Raw genomic sequence first — 16,416 nt, forward strand, 5'->3', positions numbered from 1 at the left:
TTGACATTTATTTTTGCAATCTATTTTCTTTTTATTTATACTCCTCAGTTAGAACTACTCACGTTGAGTTTGTTAGGATTCAAATCACATGTATATACTGAAATAATAGAAACAATTATTAAATAGTAAATACAATATAGTTTAAAACGCTTCATAAATTTTGACATTGAAACCACTCGCCGCGTCGCGGCGTCGCTTCGCTACCATCTCAGTGTGATGTGAATTGACCCTTAGAATCTGAGCGCTGTTGTACTGCACTATTTATAGCAAATTCTTGTGACTCCTTATTTTTCTTATATAATACGATTATTTTAGTAATTCGGTAGATGTACTAAAAGTTATTGGATATATAATAAAACGGAAGATTTTTTTTGTTTGTACGTGCTTTACTACCAGTCTACCAATCAGATTTGATAAATTCTTTTTACATTTAATAGTTCATTTCTTGAGGAATATTACATTTGCTAAACGATCACAAGCAAGGCCGCGGGATACAGCTAGTTGATTGTACGTGTAAATGGTGTATGAGTTAGTATGTCTTCTTACATTTTTCAGATAAATCGATTATTTTTTCCTGTAGTAGCCTGTAAGTAATTATCACCGTATACATATGATCACAAATCGCGAATACGAAGACGTTGAAAAATCGTTAGCACAGTTCCTTATCATCATTTTAGCCATTAACTGTCCACTGCTGAATTTAAGCCTTCCCTAAAGGGGAGTTTTGCCAGTAGTTGCCACGCTTGGCAGGCGGGTTGGCATCCATAGTTTTTAGGTCGTTTTAAAAGGTACGCTGCTGCTCATCCTTCTACCATTAAGTTTCTTTATTCGCCTTTTACAATACCCACGGGAAAGGAATGGGTAGCCTATTCTATGCCGGGACCACACGGCCAGTTTCTTATGACTTATATTAATTATTGTTTAAACTTATTACACTTTATCCGTTTTTTTACGAATCGTTATTAACAACGGATCGTCTATGACGTACGTACTCGTATATATGAACGGACCATAACATTCGTCAGCACTGAAAAATGTTACTGCGCTTGGAAGGTAGCAACAAATATAACGCTAGCCCTTGAACTAAATAACTACGGAATACTTCAGACGTCTGTTCAGTGTAATGTATCACGTGTGTTCGATTTGTACGTAGCTCATGTATTGATTTTGAATACTATTCGTCTATAATGTCGATATTAGAATTTTGTAGTTATTTTTTTTTAACAAGCTGCCTTTTCGACTTTACACGAGTGTAGATAGATAGATAATTTATTTGCATTGTTTACTTACAGCACACAAATTACAACATACACATACAAAAACAAAGCGAGATAACATAAATGATAAAAAAAATACATAAAGCTAAATACAATTTTCGTTTGTGAGTGTTGCCATAGCAATACAAAATGGCCACAACTCAGTTTATTGCTTCGCCCTCAAAAGAGCAAAGCACTGATATTCTGTTGCGGCCAAAGGGAATAGGGTATAACAATAAAACAATACTACCAAATTATCCGTACAATAAAAAGATAGATATACAGTAAAAGAGATAGTGTAGTAAAGAAGAATAAAAAAGGGGGTAAAGAGGTATTTTTTAATAGGTGAAAATGGAATAGTACCCAACCCCACCTGCGCTATCGGTATACGTTAGCGGGGCACCAGTGATAGATGACAGGTGAAGATGAAGGCAGGTCACTTATCCCCTCGTGAAGAATTAAAAAAGTATTAACTACGATGATTTCCAGGAGGAACCGCGTAGAGGTTGACCTGATAGGGTGTATCGTCAGCAATAGGCTGTTAGAACCCATTACTAACAATCCCTTTCCCCCGGGTAAAGAGGTTTCTTCAGGGTCGACAACGCGCGCGTAATGCACCTAGTATTGCAGGCGTTTATAGGCTACGGTAACCGTTTGCCATCAGGTGGGCCGTATACCTGTTTGCCACCTCAGTGGTATAAAAAAAGGGATATATGTATTAGGGAAATGACTTTTATTTAGATTTTGATGTATATTTATATTTCTATCTGTATATTTAGATTATTATTAGAGTACTTTTACCCACTTGATGTTGAATGATAACAGATAGATAGAATTTTAATGTTTGTCACAAAGATAGACCATAATTCTTCTAGTTTTTTGCCCGTTACTTTATACGCGTGGATTTTAAAAGTAGGAAAACCAGTTAGTTAGATCACTGGTAGATGATGTATCAAAATGAAACATATACCAGATTTTAAGTTAGACATTCAGGAATACAACTGTGAAAAGTACTGTAAAAACTGTCTTTTTTTAGGAGCAATTTTTTTTTTATATTTCGTATGTGTGGATTTCAGAAGTAGAAAAACCAATTACATTGACCGTTTATAGATGTCACATTAAGATAAAATATATACCAGGTTTTCAATTAGACCTTCACGAATACAACTGTGAAAACCGCATCCAATTTGATGCAGTAGTTTTTGCGTAATGCTGGAATATTTGGGTAGAGAGACAGACAGGCAGAATTTCTGAAAATTATTTATTTATTTAACTCTTTATTGCACCATAAATAAAAATATACAATGACAAGTGAATAATTCAAGTGAAATACAGTAACATAAATACAGATTGCAATATACACATAAAGGTACAAAAGGCGGTCTTATCGCTAGGGCAAACTCTTACAGACAACCTTTAGTTAAAGGAGAACAGATAGAAAAGAGCAGGTGGCGAATGAGTGAATGGCGAAAAGAGTGAATTAATAATTTAATAAAATTATTGTTATAACTCTTATTACTTTTATTAAGATCTCTCATATTGTTTTTTCCTCAATATCTGCCGTGTACAGACATCGTCTAGTAACAATTTTATTATATTAGTAGTATTAATTAACATATATGACACTTTTCATTACAATTGAAACAGGCAAATCCATGATTTACAGCTAGTATAATATAAACGACAAATTGTCCCATTTAACGTAATAATATCGAGAGATAAATAATGCCAGCGAAGCTATTAATTAGGGATGGGTAATCTACAGCAATATCTATGTTTATATTGTAGTCACAATATCTATATATTGACACTTTTTTTTTGGATGGGTGAATATGGTATGGTAACCCCGCTTGCGCTAACGGGATACGCTGGCGGAGCACCAGTGAAGAGTGATAGACGAGAATGAAAACAGGCCAGTTAGTCCATTATGATGAATTCATCAGGAATTAACCATGATAGTTTCCAGGGGGAACCGCGAGAAGGTCGACCTTGTTGGGTATATTGCTAACAAAAGGATTCTCAGTTTCCATTACTAACAATCCCTTTCCCCCATATATTGACACATTAACGGATATATTATTTATTAGTTAATTATTTTGAAGTAAAGAACCCGAATAAAACGAATATAGATATCGGACTGGTATGGGCGATATCGAAATAGGTAATAACCTTTTTCCACTATCAATGTATGTAGAACCCAATATATAGATATCGGAGCAGTACCACTTATACCCATGCCTGCTATTAATTTGTCCCATTTGTAATACATTACGTGGTTCCCCACCGTTCCAGGTACGTTTGCTGTTGCCACCCATAAAATGTTACCAGTGACCTATTTCCATGGGTGACGCCCCGACTTTCCTTTGTTTTCGTTAAGGTTCTGTTGTTACAAAGTTTTAATTTATTTTATGCGTGTTATAAGTATACATTTATTATAAATATAAATAATCTACACTAATATTATAAAGAGGAAAGATTTGTAGTTTTGTGTGTACGTATGTATGTTTGTAATGAATAAACTCAAAAAATACTTTGATGATTTCACCATTAGAAAGTTAAATTCACCCTGAGTAACATAGGCTATATTCATTGCTAGAAAAGATTAGGGATGCTTACTAAAACTTTAGTAACGTAATTCAAGGTGTAAAAAATGCTATAAAATATCTTTCGTCGCGTGCGCTTCGGAAACTATTGGCGATGGAACAAAAGTATGTTCTACAATATTGAAGAAAATATCAATAACTACAAACAAGTTCCCGATACTATATGTCTAACTATTAACGTTATGTCACAATAACCACTTTTTAAAATGTTATAAGAATGTCCACCCGTGCGAAGCCGGGACGGGCCGCTAGTATTTTATAAATATAAGTGTACATTTCATAATACGTAATTTTGTAATCCAATTTTCAAGCACTGGCTGGCAATGTGAAAGTTTATTTATTAATTATCCTTATTAATGTTATAAATATGAAAGTGGATTTGTTTGTTTGTTTGTTCTTAGCGCCTTAACACCTCTAGTTACTATGAAATTTAGTATGTACATACTACATTCGTGTGTCTACCGTCTGTGTTTCGGTTTGAAGGGTGAGATATGGCAGTGAATTTACAGGGTACAGAGGAATAACACCTGAGTCCTTAGGAATGACGCATGACGGTGTCCATGACACGAAACAGTATACTCTGTTACGTCCATGGTACTGCTCATGTCTATAGGCGACGGCTACCACTATCCATCAGGTGGGCCCCGTCAGCTTGTTTGCCATTCTAAAAAAAACATGTAACGAAGAAAGACATAAGTTCTATTCTGAAGTCATTTACAAAAGTTGAAAGCTAGTTACTGATATTCTTACAGATTGGCCCCATAGAAAATGTATGAATGAATGAATGAGTATACTTTATTTGCATTATACAATATAGGAAATAAGCAAGACAATTTACAAACACAACGATACAATTGTATAAGTGCAGTAAGGCGGTCTTTTTGCTGAGATGATGATTTTATCAAAATCGATTCAGAATTTAGTTTTTAAATATAACTGGTTTTGCAACTATAGAAGTCGGTTTGTTCTTGTTTGCGGAACATAAACTTATTGTATTGATAATTGTATCGTTTGTTACTTGGCTTTAAATAGCAGGATCTGTATTTGTGTATAGAGGGGTCCGCGACCAACAAGAACCCCGCCAGGAAGTGTGCGCGGGCTACGAAACAAGTGCATTAACATAAACTTCTTCACTGTATCGATTTTCCATTTTGGCAGGTCTTTTGTTATGGTGATTTGGTTTGATTTGATATAATTAAAGTGTATTTAATTCTTGTTGGAGGTTCAGACAAATAAATCAACTTGATTATTTATAAGAGATTAGTGATCTGGGGTTGTACAGTTATTATTGTACAGGTATAATAAATAGAGTTTTCGTATAATAATATTATGGCTGAAATGATGATGAATGATGAATATTACCAGAGGGAGATTTTGTACAAAAGTCGATTGCTTGGGTACCTCTGTCCCATTCGTGTTTCAACCGTGAAGCAGTTGTGTTTGCATGGCTGTGTTTCGGTTTGAAGGGTGGGATATGGCGTGAAGTTACTGGGTACAGAGGAATAACACCTGAGTCCTCAGGAATGGCAACGCATGGGGGGTATCTAGGGTGAAACAGTATACTCTGTTATGTCCATGGTACTGCTCATGTCTATAGGCGATGGTTACCACTTTCCATCAGGTGGGCCGTCAGCTTGTTTGCCATTCTAAGTTGTATAAAAAAAATATACATAGCCTATATTACTCGTTGATAATATAGGTTTTTGTAGCTAAAAGAATTTTTCAAATCAGTTGAATGGTTTTTGAGTTATTGCATTACAAACAAACGATAAAATCTTTCCTCTTTGTAAGACTACTTAATCTTAGTATAGTCTAGCCGTGTGCCCGTAACTTAGTTTCAGTACAAGAAACTAGCGTAAGTTCTGAAGCAAAATTGACACGCGGACACGATTGCTCGTTCTGAATTTAAATATTTATGTTTTGTGGGGATTCAAAACGCTATTTTTTTTTTTTGTTTTGGAGCAAAATATTTTTCATTTATTATTCGTTCGTTTTAAGAGGGACGCCCTTAAAACATCACCAAAGCTTAATTGCGGTTGCCAACCTGCTTGCCATGCGTGGCAAATACTCCAAATAGAGGGAGGTCTATTTTCAGCAGTGAACAGTTAACGGCTGATATGACGATGTTGAGATAGTTATATAGTATTGAGGTATTAGTTTTGATTTAATTCTTATTTATTTAATGAAATACATATAGTCAAGTAAATTGCAATGTCAAACAGTAGCGTACAAATCTGTGCCATTATTGTAATGTGAAAGTAAATCTGTTTGTTACCGCTAGGCGTCTTAACAACACAATTGTCATGAAATTTGGCATACACGTACTGCTTGGGAGAAAAACAGAGGCTACTTTTTATCCCGGTCACGCGGACGACGCCGCGGGCACAGTTAGTTTAGGCATAAATTGAGAAAACGTAAACCTAACTAGGACTTAGACATATGCGATAGAAATCCGTTTCGATCGCAGCGTCATTTTTCATCAATTTTTGATATCGCTAAAAGTATTAAACGTTTTTTGTCCATATTTTAATTTCCATAATCCGTTCTGGCCGCCAATAAAGTGTAATAAAATATTTACATGATGAGTGCATCGTTTTCCGTCTCTTTTTTTTTAATATAGGTAATGTAATCTTGCCTCTCAGTCACTCGTAAGTCGTAAGGTTTAATCGATCGCAAACATCTTTTAAAAATAGTAGTTTTATTTTAGAATATGATACTGTACATTCGCATTTTATAAAATATAGATGAAATATATTAAACATATTATGTATTAATACATTATAATGTATCTAAATAGTATATAAATAAACAAACTTGAGATTAAGTTATATGTAGATAACAAAAGCCATGACTTATTTCAATTGATTTAAAAAAACAGGAAGTTCTCGACTGTACTGTTTTTTTTTTGTGTATGTAATATATGTATAAATAATAATAATGATATAACTTGACTAATTCTGTACGGATTTCAATTATTCTTTTTGGTGTCAATAAAACTTTACACGAAACAAAAAAAATCTGGTAAATTGTTCAGAGTGTACCATAAAATATTTATTTATAAATATTTTAATATGACTTCACATTAATTTTATTGAATATTATATGCGGTATCAATTTGACATTAAAAACAATTATTTTCACCAATTATAAATCAGTTTTAATTATTGTTTTTAAATTATTTATACGAAAGGATTTATTTGATAGTATTATTAATAGTGCCATATAAATTTTGATCAAAATTTAAAGTCTGTTTTTATTTGTAAGAAAGTATTAAATCTGTTACAGGTTATATTAATTTCTACACATTAATTTACTGAAATGTTTAACTATAATTAAATTAATATATAATTAATTTACTTATCACTAATCGGCCAGACATATCGTCATAGTCGTAGAATACTGACGGATCTGACGAAGATTACATATAAAGATCCGTCAGTATTCTACGACTATGACGATATGTTGTTCTGTCAAAAGTTGTTAGACTGCGACAGTCACGATTTGTATGGGGGAAAAAATTTAATACAACAAATATTTAAAGTATATATATTTCTAAAAAAAAAAACAGTTATTTAGTGACGATTAATTTTTATTTATGTACATAATTTACTATGGGCCTCCATAAAACGAAGGAAGGAATAAGATACCTGTACGTATATTTATTTAGGATTATCGTGGAGATAAATACAGATAGTTAAGCCACTGCCAAGTCCCATTTCCTGTTATAAGCATTGGCGATAGTAGATCTATAAGTTTAAAACATTTCAATATTTTCAACGTACTAAAAAGAACGGGATTCTAAAAAAAAGCATGTATTTTTTATGCAACATAGAATGGCAAACAAGCTGACGGCCCATCTGGTGGAAAGTGTAACCGTCGCCTATAAACATGAACAGAAATATGGACATAACAAAATCTATGTCGCCTATGACACCCCCTCATGCGTTGCCATTTCTAAAGACTAAGATGTAATGCCTCTGTACCCTGTAATTTTATTGCTATATCCTACCCTTCAAACCAAAACACAACTGCTTCACGGCAATACAGGAATGGGATTGAGGTACCCAAGAAGAGAACTTTTCTCAAGAAAATCTAATCAGAAATCTCCATCTGATATTGTATTGTTGTTTATATTCTTAGGTGCTAATCTTAAGGTGCTTTTCAGACAAAAAAAAAACAATATTTTCCAAATCTGTTTACAAATGACAGAGTTATGAGGTAACAAACATAAAAGAGTATAACCGAATTGATAGCCTCCTTTTTTGAAGTCGGTTGATAAAGAAATAACTTTAACCAAATCAACTTACGCATCAACGCCATCAACTTTACCATGTAGCAAATATCCTAAGGTGCACAATACTCTTAGTTAGTTTTTCGTTACTTTAAAAATGTTTATTTAGCAATGCGTGGTCACGTTCGCTAGTCCAAAACGACAAATTTAATCTGTAATACGGACGTGGGACCACACCTGTATTGTCTAACCTATAATAAAAGTAAAGTCCAGTTCAGAATGTGCGAATTTTCCTTTTAACAAAATTACAAGCGCAAATAACCATACTATTAAAAAATATAAATTGCATACATTAGAAGACTAATTAAAGATTGTGTCCCACAAAAAACCGACTTCAATTGTGACAAACTAGTTACTTTAACTTTAAATTAAATATATAATTTACCTGTATAAAATGGCCTATATGTAGATAAATTCAATAATTAATATTTGCATACCATTTGATGTGGCGAAACATAATGGACATCTTATAAACTTCACAAATGTAACACCTTTTCTATAATGTTTCTAGCAAATAAATTTCATTTTATTTCATTTCATTTCATTTAAAAACTAAACTGCTTAACTGATTTTGATAAAATCTCTAAATAGAACTAGTTTATAAATAATATCCTTTCAGATAAAAAAACAATTTTCCAAATCGGTTTAGAACTGACAGAGTTATGAGGTAGTAAACATAAATACAACTTTAATTAAGAACTCCTGTTTTTTGAAGTCGATTGAAAATAGCAAAATGTATTAATAGTTGTTGATAATAGTATTTTGGCTATTTGATGTGTGTGATATTACTTTTTTTTTACTGAATAGAGTGTGTAAAGTGGTTTGACACACTATTTCAGCTTTCAAACCAAAGCTTTGAAACGGCAAACTTTGTTTTACTCTCTTACCGGGTTAAATTTTTATCAGAATAAATTAGGAACCAAACGATACCCATTTACAAAGATCCTTTAAGCAGCTTTGGAGATTAGCGTGAACGGACATTGTGACAAGAGATTTTTATATCTTAAGATAATACTTACATCATTTGTTGCTATCAAAATCCCTTCAACAACATTTATCTCGATAACATCTGTAGTTTTAATCTTCTTAAATTTTTAAACGACTTCTAAGAGGTTTTTAATATGTTAGTAAATAAAAGGTTGTTTTTTTTTATAGTGTATTAGAGGATTGGGTTTACTTCCGTATAACAAAATGTTCTCGTAAACACATGACTCCACGTTCTAAATTCAAATATTATAATCTAATGTACGAGTATCCTATAAATGCCGTGTGACCCCGGTATAGAATAGGCCTCTCCTTACTTTCTCTTGGGAGTCGTAAATGTCGACTAAGGGAAGTTAATGGTCGAGGATTGGGCAGCAGCGTCCCTCTTAAAACATCACCAAAAGGCTAACTGCGGTTGTCAACCCGACGGCCAGGCATGTCAACTACTGGAAAACTCCCGGAAAACTTTTTACCCATAAGGGTAAAGGAGAGAGGCCGCTTTATTTTCAGCAATGGACAGTTAATGATAGATATGAGGATATGATGTGTCCATAAGACGTCTTTTTATTCAAAATATCTCGCTTACACAGATATTTTATCTTTTTTTAGTCCTTTTAAGCTTTAATAATCACGACACCGATGGGTCAAACGTTTTGTAAATTATAACATATTATTTCATTACACTTAATTAATAATTCCATGAAACTCGTGCAAATCTAACGAGCCCTTATTTCTCATTAGCACTTAACATATTTGACACTAACGTGTGCGAACATTTGCCATGTCACGAAACACTATATCGTTTGTGGAATTAAGGACTTTATTAAGGGTAAGTATATTTCGTACCTTATAGATAGATAGATAGATACTCTTTATTTTTTCCTCCAAAAGATTACAATAGTAAACTTATTATAAATATAAATAATTACAAGAAATAATCACAATGAGAAAACAATGGGCGACTTCATCGCTAAGAGCGATCTCTTCCAGGCAAGCTTTGGATGGAGAGGAGAATTATAAACAATTTGATAGGAGGCACGATGAAAAATTTTGTCAGTTCTAAATTCTTATCATTACTATAATCTATTATTTTCCTACTACTGTGCATGGTCTTTTTAACCGACTTAAAAAAGAACGAGGTTCTCAAATCAGTTGTATTTTTTTTTGTTTATTACTCCGTCGGTTATAAACCAATTTGGAAAATTGTTTTTTATTTGAAAGGATATACTTACAGCATTGCCTCCATAGAATTTTTTATCAAAATCGGTTCAGTGATTTAATTTTTAAATCAATATAACTGGTTTTGCCACAATTGTAGTCTGCGTTTGTTTTTGAAACACTATCTTAAATTATATACTATGTTCGTATGTACTTTTCATATATGGTGTTATTTTGAATTTTCTATTACATATTGTATTTTGGTTCCTTAACAACGTTCTTCGTACAATATTCTAGAACGATGAATAGATATCTAGATGAATAAATGATAATACATAAATCACCACCTTATAAGTAAGTGGCAATCGCAGTCCATGAGAACTTACAACACCAGAAGCATTACTTGCTCGTTACGGGAGCCTTGATCCATCCATCCATTATACGAGTACACTTATAATTTGAACCCAACTTGACAAGCGTGATGTTGAATTAAATCCGTTTAATCCATCCATTTTATCCAATTTGTCAAGTGTAATATTAAATTTAAATTTTCCTGACCCATGCATTACTTTATGCTTATTCGAATCCAATTTAGCAAGTATTACGTTGAATCCAAAAGTTCCTGATCCATCCATTTGTCTATTTGAATATAATTAATCAAGTACGACGTTAGATTAAAATTTTAAATTGATTTTGGACCAACTTCACACTGATTAGGTCTATGAACTGTATTTACCATCACCGGAGTGTTATCGACAATCGAAATTTACATAATGTTTTGATATTTGTCAGATTCGAACTCACAATCTCTAAGTTCATCTATAATTGGAATATTAATATTCGATTTTATATCTGTTACTCTATTCTAATATCGTATACCGTTACATTGAGATTTATTTAGGTATTTCAAAAAGCATTTCTAGATTATAACGTCACCTACACCAAAATCAATATGCAAACTGCAGTCGTATTATTTTTTTACGACCGAATATCATGAAATCACTGTTATTTACAAGTATATCGAATTCATTTAGCTCCTTTGAGAAAATTAATAGCTTGAACCATCTTTTCATCACATAAATATTAACCCTCTTATTGTCCAACCGCTCATAATTTAGCTATTGAACTGTTTGGTCTCTTTTGTGCTTAATTTCCAATTTGTAGGAAAGTGACAAAACAGTTAACAGTAGATAAGCCGTTAACTGTCCACTGCTGAACATAGCTTCCCCAATAGGGGGTTTTGTCAGTAGTTGCTACGCTTGACAAGCGGGTTGGCAACCGCAGTTAGGATTTAGAGATGTTTTAAGTGGGATGCTACTGTACATCTTTCGCCCTCCCTTAGTCGGCTCCTTTTATAGACACCCACAGGAAAGGAAGGGAACTCGGCATAGAATAGGCCACTATTCAATGCCGGGACCATATGGCCAAGTAATAATAATACTTCGTAATAATATTTATAAATAATCGACATAGCTCAGGTAAATTATCTAAATTGTCACGTTGATTCCCGTCTCATATAAACAATAAATACACTTTCCCTTAAGTAGGGCTAGTGTCATTAAGCGCATTGCGTTGTCCGTCACTTTCCTCAGTTCAACAGCCGGTGTTGATAACTAAACGTGTTAAGTAATTACTCCGTCACTTAGTACCTTAATACTTGTGGAATGTGATCGTGACAAGGGTCAGTGGAATTTTTTTAGTTAATCGCCTACGTTCGAGACGGTGTCGCGGAGCAGGTATGAGATAGTGTTAAGAGGATTTTTTTAAATAGATTAAAATGGAATGGTAACCTAGGCAGCATGAAGGGAGAAAAAGTTAGTAACTTTTTCTCCCTCCTGTAAGAATTGGCGGTCCCGGTGCTAGCATGTCAGCTTAAACCGTCTTGGTTAAATTCTTAGATTCTCGATTAGTTCTTCTGGATGGGCCAAGTGATCTGACAACATCGAGGGGGAACAATTCTTAATAATGGAAAGATCAATCCTCATTGCTAGCAATATATATGTAGTACAGTACGTTTTAAAGGAATAGAAAAAGCTCAAGCTGTGAAATAAGCTCCCTGTCGAGTTTTTCGTTATAGGCTACAGTATGAGGTTCTTCAAAAAAGGTATATTATGGTTTCTTTAGGATCGACGAAGCGCACGTGACACCCCTAGTGTTGCAGGCGCCATAAGCTACAGTAACCGTTTACCACCAGACGGACAGTATGCTTGTTTGTCACTTTTGTAGTATAAAAATAAAATACCTTAAAGTTAACTTCCAGAAGGTCGTCCTGGAAATTTTAATGGCCAACTGGCCTGACTTCATTTTCATCTTAACTCATTGTTACTTCTGATATACTGATAGCGCAGACAGTGTTACTATTCTATTAGTTACATTCATTTAGAAAAACAACCTTTACTGTAGTTTACGTTGGTGGGATTCACCGCGTCCGCGTTGTCACTTTTCAAGACTTGATCTTGAACGCACATAAAATACGTGTGATTTTGAAAGTGGTCACAACAATAAGACTCGTGAGATTGGTATGCACGCTTACAATCGCACGCGTTATTTATTTGACAATACAGATCCAAATAAGTACAGCACGGCTATCCGTGAATGAATGTTTTTCGAGTTCATCTGTAGAGTAAATATTTTCATACGATAAATTTGTGGTACTATTCATATAGCTGTGCTAACTATCTCTCCATCTTGAAGAAGTTAAAAAGTAGTCGTCCTCTTTTAATGCCAAATATTACGTGTTTTTTATGCAACTTAGAATGGCAAACAAGCTGACGGCCCACCTGGTGGAAAGTGGTAACCGTCGCCTATAGACATGAGCAGTACCATGGACATAACTGAATATACTGTTTCGCCCATAATACCACCTATACGTTGCTATTTCTGAGGACTAAGATATTGTTTCTCTGTATCCTGTAAATTCTACCACTGTGCTACTGTGTATACCTGTATGTATATTACGTTATGGTATCGCTAGACTTCATGGGTCCGTAGATCAGCTTACAACTGCGGTATCTTGAGAGACTAAACCAATTTGTCATGATCAAATAGGTAAAAAGTTACCGAGTCTTCGGTTATAGGTATGCACGCATTAACGCGTAATGGAAACGAATAAATTTAAGGATTTGTTATTAATTTTTTTTAACTTCTAGTAGTAGACGTAGTAAATAGTACCATCCAGTCCCAAACTAAGCTGTTCTAATGTATTATTGTATCTGTTGAGGCACGTGAATATTAATAAAATAAAAAAAAAAAAACAAAGTATGTTTGTATAAGCACAAAATTTAACATTGATTCCTACACTAGGCTGAGCCTATCCTGTAGTAGGAAACAGGAATCAAAATTAACATAGGCTTTCTAATAGTAAAGATAACTTTTTTTATGCCACTGAGGTAGCAAACAAGCATACGGCCCACCTAATTGTAAGTGGTTACCCTAGCCTATGAACACTTGCAATACCAGAGGTATTATTATATAGGTATTACGCGTGCGTTGCCGACCCTGAAGAAACCTCTTTACCCCCCTTTTGAAGAACCTCATGCTGTAGTTTCTTGAGAAAACCTCGGCACTGTAATGTAACTGTTACTGTAATAAAAGATTCTCCTCTGTTAGCGTGTTTATTCTTACTATTTATTAATTAACAAGGTTTCTATTTCCATAATTTTATGCAGAATCATCTTCCTCTATCACAGAACAGTGTTGACAGCCTATAAATATTACCGCAAATCCTTTTTATTGCTTTCTTAATTATTTGCCAGTAGTGTTGATATTGATATTGTTTAAAACTGATTTTTTAAAACTAGGCGAATAATTTTCAAATTCATTTATGAACTGGTTCGTTCATAATAATGTAGTTAACTAGTTGAATCAACGCAATTCTGAAACAATGTCATTGTGAACTAGCATACCTATAGTAAGATTCATTGTTTTCAAAGCATCCTTCAACACGATAAATTGTTGATTTTACAGAGCGTGGAAACGTTAAACTTGAAATGACAATTAGACCTAACGTTTACTTTAACATATTAAAATTTTACCGCCGTGGGTAAAACCTAGTTTCTAATTAGACCAAAGTATTGTTAATTGTTTGCATCTGTTTATTGTTTTGGAATAGTTTTTTTTTTTTACAACTTAGAATGGCAATCAAATTGACGGCCCATCTGATGGAAAGTGGTAACCGTCGTCTATAGACATGAGCAGTACCATGGACATAACAGAGTATACTGTTTCACCCATGATACCCCCCATGCGTTGTCATTCCTGAGGACTCAGGTATTATTCCTCTATACCCTGTAAATTCAGGCCATATCCCACCCTTCAAACCGAAACACAGCCATGCAAACACGACTGCTTCACGGTAGAAACACGAATGGGACAGAGGTACCCAAGCAAACGACTTTTGTATAAAGTCTCCCTCTGTTAAATATATTCATATATGTATATTCTCATTATCTACGAGTATATTAGTCTAATTTTTTACAATTCGAAATTGCAAATAAGTTAACAACTATGTATAGCTGGCACCTCTCACACGTTGTTATTCTTGAGAACTACGATTATCTGCCTCTTTGTAATTTCGCTGCCATGTCTAGTCAATGCCTTGTCTGTCTGTCAGTCAGTGTCATTATATTATTAAGTAAAAATTGGTATGAACAATACATATTAAATGCATCAAATCAGTACACAGGTGTTCATCGTATTGGAATTCATCGCGTACATCGATAACCATATAGAGAACTATTGTCGTAATGTATTGTTGTATTAACTGCATTTGTTTGGAATGGAAACGCACTGGTAGCCAGCCGTTGGACAAAAGAAATAACCTCATGGTTACTTAATGGTTTTCAATCTTGAAATTTGGCAGACACGTAGTATTTGACGTGGAGAAACACATTCGGGATAAATTTTTTTACCCAAGTTTGACCGCGTTCTGATGCGTATTGTTCGAATCCTTTGATCTGAACCTCTTAATTGTTAAATTCTTCGGATAATTTTAAATCATTACGATATAGGCTACATTGTATCCGTTCGCGTTTTGATGGAATTGTTGTGGATAGTTAGTTAAAAACTCTACAACTGTTTCAGGAATCCAAAGATTTGATGCCAATGTTTCAGAGGTTTAATTTTTATATTTATGTCTGGATCATTAAAAACACTCGCTTCGTACTTCTTTTTAAATTTTATAAATCTGTTATTGTATGTGTAAAACCTGTATTTGACGCGTCTGATTTTTTTATTCATCTTTGGATCATTCAAAAACACTTGCTTCATACTTTTTTTTTTTTTTAATTTAATAAATCTATTATTGTATGCGTAAAATCTGTTACTCATGCTAGCCTAAACCTCTGATTCTTTTATTCGTCTTTGGAGCGTTTAAAAACACTTGCTTCTTACTTCTTTTTAAATATCGATTTTATGATAATGTGGTTTTAAAAAATTAATATTGAGTTTATTTGTCACTATTTATTTTACAACGACTTTTGTCGCTATTTTTTTTTTTCAAATCTACTTGTCTGCTACAAATATGTAATACAATAACACATTACAACACAGCAATATTTCCTCTTCATATATAATATTTTCCTTTACGTTGCAATACATATATGCTAACTCAGTTCGCCGTATAAGTTTTACGCTTCACCGTTGCGGTTTATTTAGGTCTTAATAAAACATTCACTATACAGTAATAATTTTTCCTCTTGTCCGTTTTCCTTGCCCTCACAAATGACACGATAGATTCCGTGCCTGCGTCAAACAATGAGTCATTCAATTATATAAATGTACTTAGCTACATGATTGAAATTCTAATATCAATCATCAGCAGGAAATTGTTACTAACAAGGACTAGCCATCCCAGTGCTAGCAATACGAGAATCAGACCAGAGTTAACAACTCCTAAACTAGATGGTAGATTCATAAAAAAATACTATCTAAAAATTCTTATAATTCAGTTTTATTTAAATAAAAAATATTTTTATTATTATTTTGTTATCAAGTATCGAGAAGGTTTGGTGTAAACCAGTAACACCAATTGTATGGTACCGGCATAGAATAGGCCGCCTCTTCCTTTCCCGTGTGTGCCGTAGGAGGCGCCTAAAGGAACTTAATTGTTGAGGGATGGCATCAT

The 16,416-nt window shown here is 33.7% G+C and overlaps 1 protein-coding gene across 3 annotated transcripts in view; it reads left to right on the top strand.

Moving 5' to 3' along the window:
- The window catches only part of LOC113509515 (uncharacterized), a 61,938-nt gene that overhangs the window by 22,954 nt on the left and 22,568 nt on the right, over window positions 1-16,416 (top strand). The window lies entirely within an intron of this gene.

This window comes from Galleria mellonella, unplaced genomic scaffold, assembly GCF_026898425.1.
Source record: "Galleria mellonella isolate WM207_F2 unplaced genomic scaffold, CSIRO_AGI_GalMel_v1 utg184, whole genome shotgun sequence".
In the NCBI taxonomy this organism is placed as follows: domain Eukaryota; kingdom Metazoa; phylum Arthropoda; class Insecta; order Lepidoptera; family Pyralidae; genus Galleria; species Galleria mellonella.